The sequence below is a fragment of the Solanum tuberosum genome, unplaced genomic scaffold (assembly GCF_000226075.1).
Source record: "Solanum tuberosum cultivar DM 1-3 516 R44 unplaced genomic scaffold, SolTub_3.0 scf00103, whole genome shotgun sequence".
Lineage (NCBI taxonomy): Eukaryota > Viridiplantae > Streptophyta > Magnoliopsida > Solanales > Solanaceae > Solanum > Solanum tuberosum.
The window spans coordinates 1,295,920-1,303,662 of record NW_006239027.1 but is presented as its reverse complement, the minus strand read 5'-3'; positions in this window follow the sequence as shown (position 1 = coordinate 1,303,662).

Sequence of the window (7,743 nt, the reverse complement as noted above, 5' to 3'; positions counted from 1 at the left end):
AAAAGGGGTAGAATATTATAGATAAATTAAGTTCGGGGGGGTAATAGGACCTTAGTAAAGGTTAGGTGTGTCTCTGGGATTTCGGGCATAGGCTGGGGGGGTACTTATGCATTTTCCCTAATTTTTTTGCAAAAAATGGAATAATGTCCATATTTGAATATACTCAAATACAACTTCAAAAGCGAAAAGTGAGTTGGAAAACAACTTATTCAAGTTGAATTTGGAATTTTCATGATCAAACATTGATTTTCAAATAAGGTAAAAGATGATTTTCTTAAAAAGACATACTTTTCATGGCAAAACAGATATTCGAGATCAACCATTTGTATGAACTAAAGCTTAAACAAATGAGAAACATGCATGCATATACCTCCATCAACCAAAGAGGCATGGACAAAAGAGGAAAATGCACCTAGTTGCCATCTGGAATTCAAACCTCGGTATTGGAAACATCCTTAGTTCCTCGATTCATTCCGTAGCGCGAAATCCATCGTAATCATTTACGATGGGTGGATAAGCAAGAAGGAATCCCCTATGATTAGACTAACTGACAAAGAAGGTTAGCAAAGTTCCTGCTATAGTGAAGTGAAAGATCTTTTGGTTTCTTGTAACTCTATGCTCATTGACCGCTAAGTCATCCCTTTGAGGCATTTGTAAATTTGTGTCACATGAAAGAAATACACCATGAAGCTATTTACTTAACCATGTTAGATAAAAGGATAATGACTGAACAACCACAGCATTTAGTACAAATAAACTCTAGCCATTGTACATTTTGCATTATACAACAAAGTGTCTAAATTAAAAAGAGCAGTCTGATGCACAAAACATCTTGCGTTCACACAAAGTCTGGGGAAGGACTATACCCAAAGAGCGTGATGTAAACAACATCTCTAAGCACAAGGGATGTTGATACTTCACAATGGATCCAAATACAGAAAGAGGTGGGGAGGAGGATTCTCTATGAAAGTTCAATATCCATATCGATTCCAAACTAGCTCAAGGCTCCTCCATCAAGAAATAACTGTGCGGTAGGCAAAACACTTCTTCCTTATTAAAGATTTTAGCATCCCCGTCATCTGGTTTCTGAAATTAGTTAAAAGAACACCACAGTAAGAACACTCATCTCACGTAAAACCAAGATTCTAGTTTATGAAGCAGAACAGCTAAAAGCATAAGTTGAAGTTTCTATGAAAAATAAAATGCCAAATATAGTGATTCTGATAAGCATGGAACAGGAAGAATGGCTTTAGATATGTAAATTCCTCTGCTCAAACAAGCAGCCTTTCAAAGTCAAATACCGAATAACAGAAAAGTTGTGAAGATTGAAGTTAAATAAAAGGTAAACCAATAAAACATACCACCATATTTATGTCGTAGAAGCGATCCAGCAGCTTCAAAACATCATCAGGAGTAAATTGCCTTCTCAAGCTGTGACAATAAATTATCAGTGGTGAAAGATAAACGATAAAATCACATTAAGTTCTAACCAAATGCCTCGGATTTCTTATTTCTTCTCTGAGAGTATGGTAGGAGCTAAGCTCATTCACAAAATGAAGAGTTAATAAACGAAAAGGACAAGTAGTCTAATAACCTTCTACGCAGATTCTCTGTTAAGCCGAAAAGGACAAAATGACGATGGATGCCTGCAATAAGAATCACGATGAACATGTAAAATGCATCTCACTCCCACAGCAGAAACCAAAATTAAAGTTAATGCAAGCTAATCTGCACTTTTCATTTCTTTTGCCTTCAGAAAAAAAAATTACTCATCAAGAGTTATTGTTTTTTCCTCGATCACAACGTACATTCTACAACTCTTCAACTTAGCTATGCAAGGTACCCCTCTACGCTAAATAGCATGAAAGCGACTAATTCTATTACAGCCTAGGTATAAGGCAGTAATGCTTTATGACAAGGGAACATGCAACTGCTACACTTTGAGACAGAGGCGTATCCAGGATTTCGGGATGATGGGTGCATTATTACAAAAAAGTTGATCGGTTGGACATTTAGGTTATTATTACTGAAAACCGTTAAAATTAATATTATAGGTCCAAAACTAATTAAAAATGTCAAAAGTATTACCAATAACCATTTAGAGAGGTGTTAATCTAATTTTACTAAAGAAAAATAAAACAAGATGAATATAAAATTCAAATTTCTAACCTCACGTAGAGAGGTGCACCCAGTCATCATCGCATTATATGATACTCCGAATATGGGTTCACATATCTATATTTCAATATTTTTCAAAAATATAACACTACTATATATGATCTCGGGAGGGGAGCATGGGTTCACGTGAACCCGGTGACCCCTCCTTGGATACGCCTCTGCTTTGAGTGCGCATAGAATAAACCACGTGCCTTGTGCAATATCTCGCAAACCTTACATCATTATTTATTGCATAAACAATCCCAACATTATAATTCATGCATAACTAATACATGAATAGAAAGGTAACGTGTGCGCTAAGGTGTGCACTGTATTAAATTCTTCAAACCCTAGTAATCAAAGCACTTCTATTTACCACAAAATTTCAACAAGTTCCAGATTACACCACGAGTTTCTATCCAGCACATTTTACTGTGAATTTCTACTTATGAACTAGACAAACTATGATAAAGTTACCACCTTTTCAGCTTTAATAACAAAAACCACAACAAAACTTAAAGAGGAAACATATAAAATGAATAATGACACACAAAACTTATACAAATTCTACCTCTCAATTTGGCAAGGGGGTAGATTTCAAGAGCCTCCAACAATCTTATCTCCAATTCGACCTGCGATTGTTCCTCCTATAGAAGAAAAGAAACAAAAGAATCAATAAATTCTATAATCAGTAGCAAAGCCACAACTTTTATGGAGGGGATTCAACATTTTCTTTTTTTTTCATAACCATGGTGTCCTGATCTACTTTCGTGCACCTTGACAAATTCAACATGATACCTACCACCTCCCACCAACAACATGTACCACCAAGTAACTCAATTCACTATATATATAAAAGGGAACATCTACTATATATATATATATACCTAAAAATTTAATTCAGATGTATAATTTTTCGACGAACGAGATTTGTTCTGCTATGATGAAAACACATATATATGAATCAATGATAGAAAAGGGTAACCTAAATTTTTTCTTAATTAAGAAAAAAAAATGGTACCTTATGAGAAGAGGCAGGATTACAAGGAGAATGAACAGAAAATCCATCTTGTTCATCATGTTCTGCTTCCTTCTTTTCTTTACCTTTTGCACTAGTGTTCTTCCCCATTTACTTTTTGGTTCTTGAAAAGTGGCTTTGATTCAATTTATTGATAAAAATTAGGTTTTTTTGTTTGATCTAAAAATCAAGTTTCCTGTGGGCTGGTTTCTAGGGGGTTTTAAATTGGATTATTTTTGGGCTTTAAAATTCATTATCAAATATTTTTAAGTTAATCATATTTGATAAAGTGTAAGAGGATATAAATGGATATTTCATAAATATGAGTATAATTTTCATTTAACTGCCCTTTATAGTTTTTCTAATTACACTTCATACCTATTGTTAGCTCAAATTCGATGTATCAGCGCATATAGTCGCGCTGCATATAGTAAAGATAGATTTGTATGTGTTCGATCAATTTCGTTGTATCACTCAACAGTCTGTATCTACCGATACAATCACGAGGATATCCAAAAATTGCGGAATAATACTGAAGAGAATGTGAAAGCTGATGAACCAATTCTGCTGAGGCAAAATCTGTTGAACCTGAAATGAGTTATTTTCTTGGTATCAAAATCTAAACAATAGTCGATACGCGCAACAAATTAATTCAGGAAAAAGAAATAATCTCAGGTTTACTAGACAAAACTGCTTTTGCAATGGCCTCATCAGAAGAACATGCAATTCATTATCTGATTTTTTTTACTAGTTTGAGACTTGTTCATTGATTTTTTGTTTTTGAGTTGCTCATGTTGTTAATTGTGGAAGAGTTATCATCTAAACAACAGGCTCATTTTGTATTACTTAATAGCATCTTCTTTCCTTTTTTATGTTCAATCATTTATAGTTATGCATTGCCTTGCTATTAGTTCATATTAGTAGTCATAGTATTGCTCTTGTAGTTTCTTGTTCTTCGATTTATGTTACTATCTGTTGATTCCTTGTACCTCGACTATTGTATTGTTTTGTTACTATATGTTGTTTTTGTTATTAGCTGTTGTTACATTCTTCCAAATATTTATCACTTTTTTAAAAATTTATGGAATTGGAGTTGAAGATGAAATTGTGTTTGATTAATAATTTTTTTGTAAAAAATGGAATAATGTCCATATTTGAATATACTCAAATACAACTTCAAAAGCGAAAAGTGAGTTGGAAAACAACTTATTCAAGTTGGATTTGGAATTTTTATGATCAAACATTGGTTTTCAAATAAGGTAAAAAATTAATTTTTTAAAAACACATATTTTTCATGGCCAAACAGATATTCGAGATCAACCATTTGTATCAACTAAAGCTTAAACAAATGAGAAATATGCACCATATAACTCCAACAACCAAAGCAGCTTGGAAAAAAGAGGAAAATGCACCTAGTTTTCATCTCGGTATTGGAAATGTCCTTAGTTCCTTTGATTCATTTTGTAGCGCGAAATCCATCATTGGAAAAATAATTATTTGGTTATGTCGTTTTGAGATTTGCTCTAACCAAAGCTATTGCATCATTTTCCCCAATGATGGTCTTTTAAATCTCATTTATATTCTAAGTTTATTAGTAATCATTTACGATGGGTAGATAAGCAAGACGGAATCCCTGGTTAGACTAACTTGTCGAGAAGTTTAGCGAAATTTCTACTATAGTGAAGTGAAAGATCTTTTGGTTTCTTTTAACTCTATCCTCATTGACCGCTATGTCATCCCTTTGGGACACTTGTAAATTTGTGCCACATGAAAGAAATTTACCATGAAGCTATTTAGCCATGTTCGAAAAAAAGGATAATGGCTGAACTATCACAGCGTTTAGTAGAAATAAACTCTAGTCATACAATACAACAACTAAGAGACCAAATTAAAAAGAGTAATCCGATGCACAAAACATCCAACATTCACACAATGTCTGGGGAAGGACTACACCCAAGGAGCGTGATGTAGATAACATCTCTTAGCACAGGTAATGTTGATGCTTCATAATATAGCCAAATACAGAAAGCGGGGGTGGGGATGGAGGGTTTCACAAAAAACACTCGTCCAAACTAGCTCAAGGTCCCTCCATTGAGAAATAACTGTACGGTAGGCAAAACACTTCCTCTCGATTAAAGTAGTAGAAGCAATCCAGCAGCTTCAAAACATCATCAGGAGTAAATTGCCTTTTAAAGCTGTGACAATAAATTACAGTGTTGAAAGACAAATGATAAAATCACTTTAAGTTACAACCAAATACCTCGGATTTCTTATTTCTTCTCTGAGAGTGCGGTATGAGCTAAGCTCATTCATGAAGCCAGAAAATGAAGAGCTAAATAAACGAAAAGGACAAAAGTAGTCTAGTAACCTCCTACACAGATTCTCTGTTAAGCCGTATAGGACCAAATGACGATGGATGCCTGCAATAAGAATCACGATGAACATGTTAAACGTGTCTCACTCCCACAGCAGAAAGCAAAAGTTAATGCAAGCTAATCTGCGCTTTTCATTTCTTTTGCCTTCAGAAAATAAAATTACTCATCAAGAGTTATTGTTTTTTCCTCGATCACAACGTACATTCTACAACTCTTCTACTTAGCTATGCAAGGTACCCCTCTACGCTAAATAGCGTGAAAGTGACTAATTCTATTACCGCCTAGGTATAAGGCAGTAATGCTTTATGACAAGGGAAACTGCTACACTTTGAGTGTGCATAGAATAAAGGCAAATAAACCACGTGCCTTGTGCAATATCTCGCAAACCTTACATCATTATTTATTGCATAAACAATCCCAACATTATAACTAATACATGAATGAACCAACTCCTTACAGTTGCACGCCGTCCATTAAATAGAAAGGTAATGTGTGCGCTAAGGTGTGCACTGTATTAAATTCTTCAAACCCTAGTAATCAAAGCACTTGTATTTACCACAAAATTTTAACAAGTTCCAGATTACACCACGAGTTTCTATCCGCCACATTTTACTGTAAATTTCTACTTATGAACTAGACAAACTATGATAAAGTTACCACCTTTTCAGCTTTAATAACAAAAACCACAACAAAACTTAAAGAGGAAACATATAAAATGAATAATGACACACACAACTTGTACAAATTCTACCTCTCAATTTGGCAAGGCGGTAGATTTCAAGAGCCTCAAACAATCTTATCTCCAATTCGACCTGCGATTGTTCCTCCTATAGAAGAAAAGAAACAAAAGAATCAATAAATTCTATAATCAATACCAAAGCCACAACTTTTATGGAGGGGATTCAACATCTTTTTATCCCCCATAACCATAGTGTCCTAATCAGCTTTCGTGCACCTTGACAAATTCAACATGATACCTATCACCTCCATGGTTAGACTAACTGACCGAGAAGGTTAGTAAAGTTCCTGCTACATTGAAGTGAGAGATCTTTTGGTTTCTTGTAACTCTCTATGCTGATTGACCGCTAAGTAATCCCTTTGGGGCATTTGTAAATTTGTGTCACAAGAAAGAAATATACCATGAAGCTATTTAATTAACCATGTTAGATAAAAGGATAATGGCTGAACAACCACAGCATTTAGTACAAATAAACTCTAGCCATTGTACATTTTGCATTATACAACAAAGTGACTAAATTAAAAAGAGCAGCTCGATGCACAAAACATCTTGCGTTCACACAAAGTCTGGGAAAGGACTATACCCAATGAGCGTGATGCAGACAACATCTCTAAGCACAAGGGATGTTGATACTTCACAATGGCTCCAAATACAGAAAGAGGGGGGGTGGGGTGGGGTGGGGAGGAGGATTCTCTATGAAAGTTCAATATCCATATCGATTCCAAACTAGCTCAAGGCTCCTCCATCAAGAAATAACTGTGTGGTAGGCAAAACACTTCTTCCTTATTAAAGATTTTAGCATCCGCATCATCTGGTTTCTGAAATTAGTTAAAAGAACACCACAGTAAGAACACTCATCCCACGTAACTCCAAAAAAAAATTCCCCGTAAAACCAAGATTCTAGTGTATATGAAACAGAACAGCTAAATGCATATAAGTTGAAGATTCTATGAAAAATAAAATGCCAAATATAGTGATTCTGATAAGCATGGAACAGGAAGAATGGCTTTACATATGTAAATTCCTCTGCTCAAACAAGCAGCCTTTCAAAGTCAAATACCGAATAACGGAAAAGTTGTGAAGATTGAAGTTCAATAAAAAGTAAACCAATAAGACATACCACCATATTTAAATCGTAGAAGCGATCCAGCAGCTTCAAAACATCATCAGGAGTAAATTGCCTTCTCAAGCTGTGACAATAAATTATCAGTGGTGAAAGATAAACGATAAAATCACATTAAGTTCTAACCAAATGCCTCGGATTTCTTATTTCTTCTCTGAGAGTGTGGTGGTATGAGCTAAGCTCATTCACAAAATGAAGCGTTAATAAACGAAAAGGACAAAAGTAGTCTAGTAACCTTCTACGCAGATTCTCTGTTAAGCCAAAAAGGACAAAATGACGATGGATGCCTGCAATAAGAATCACGATGAACATGTTAAACGCATCTCACTCC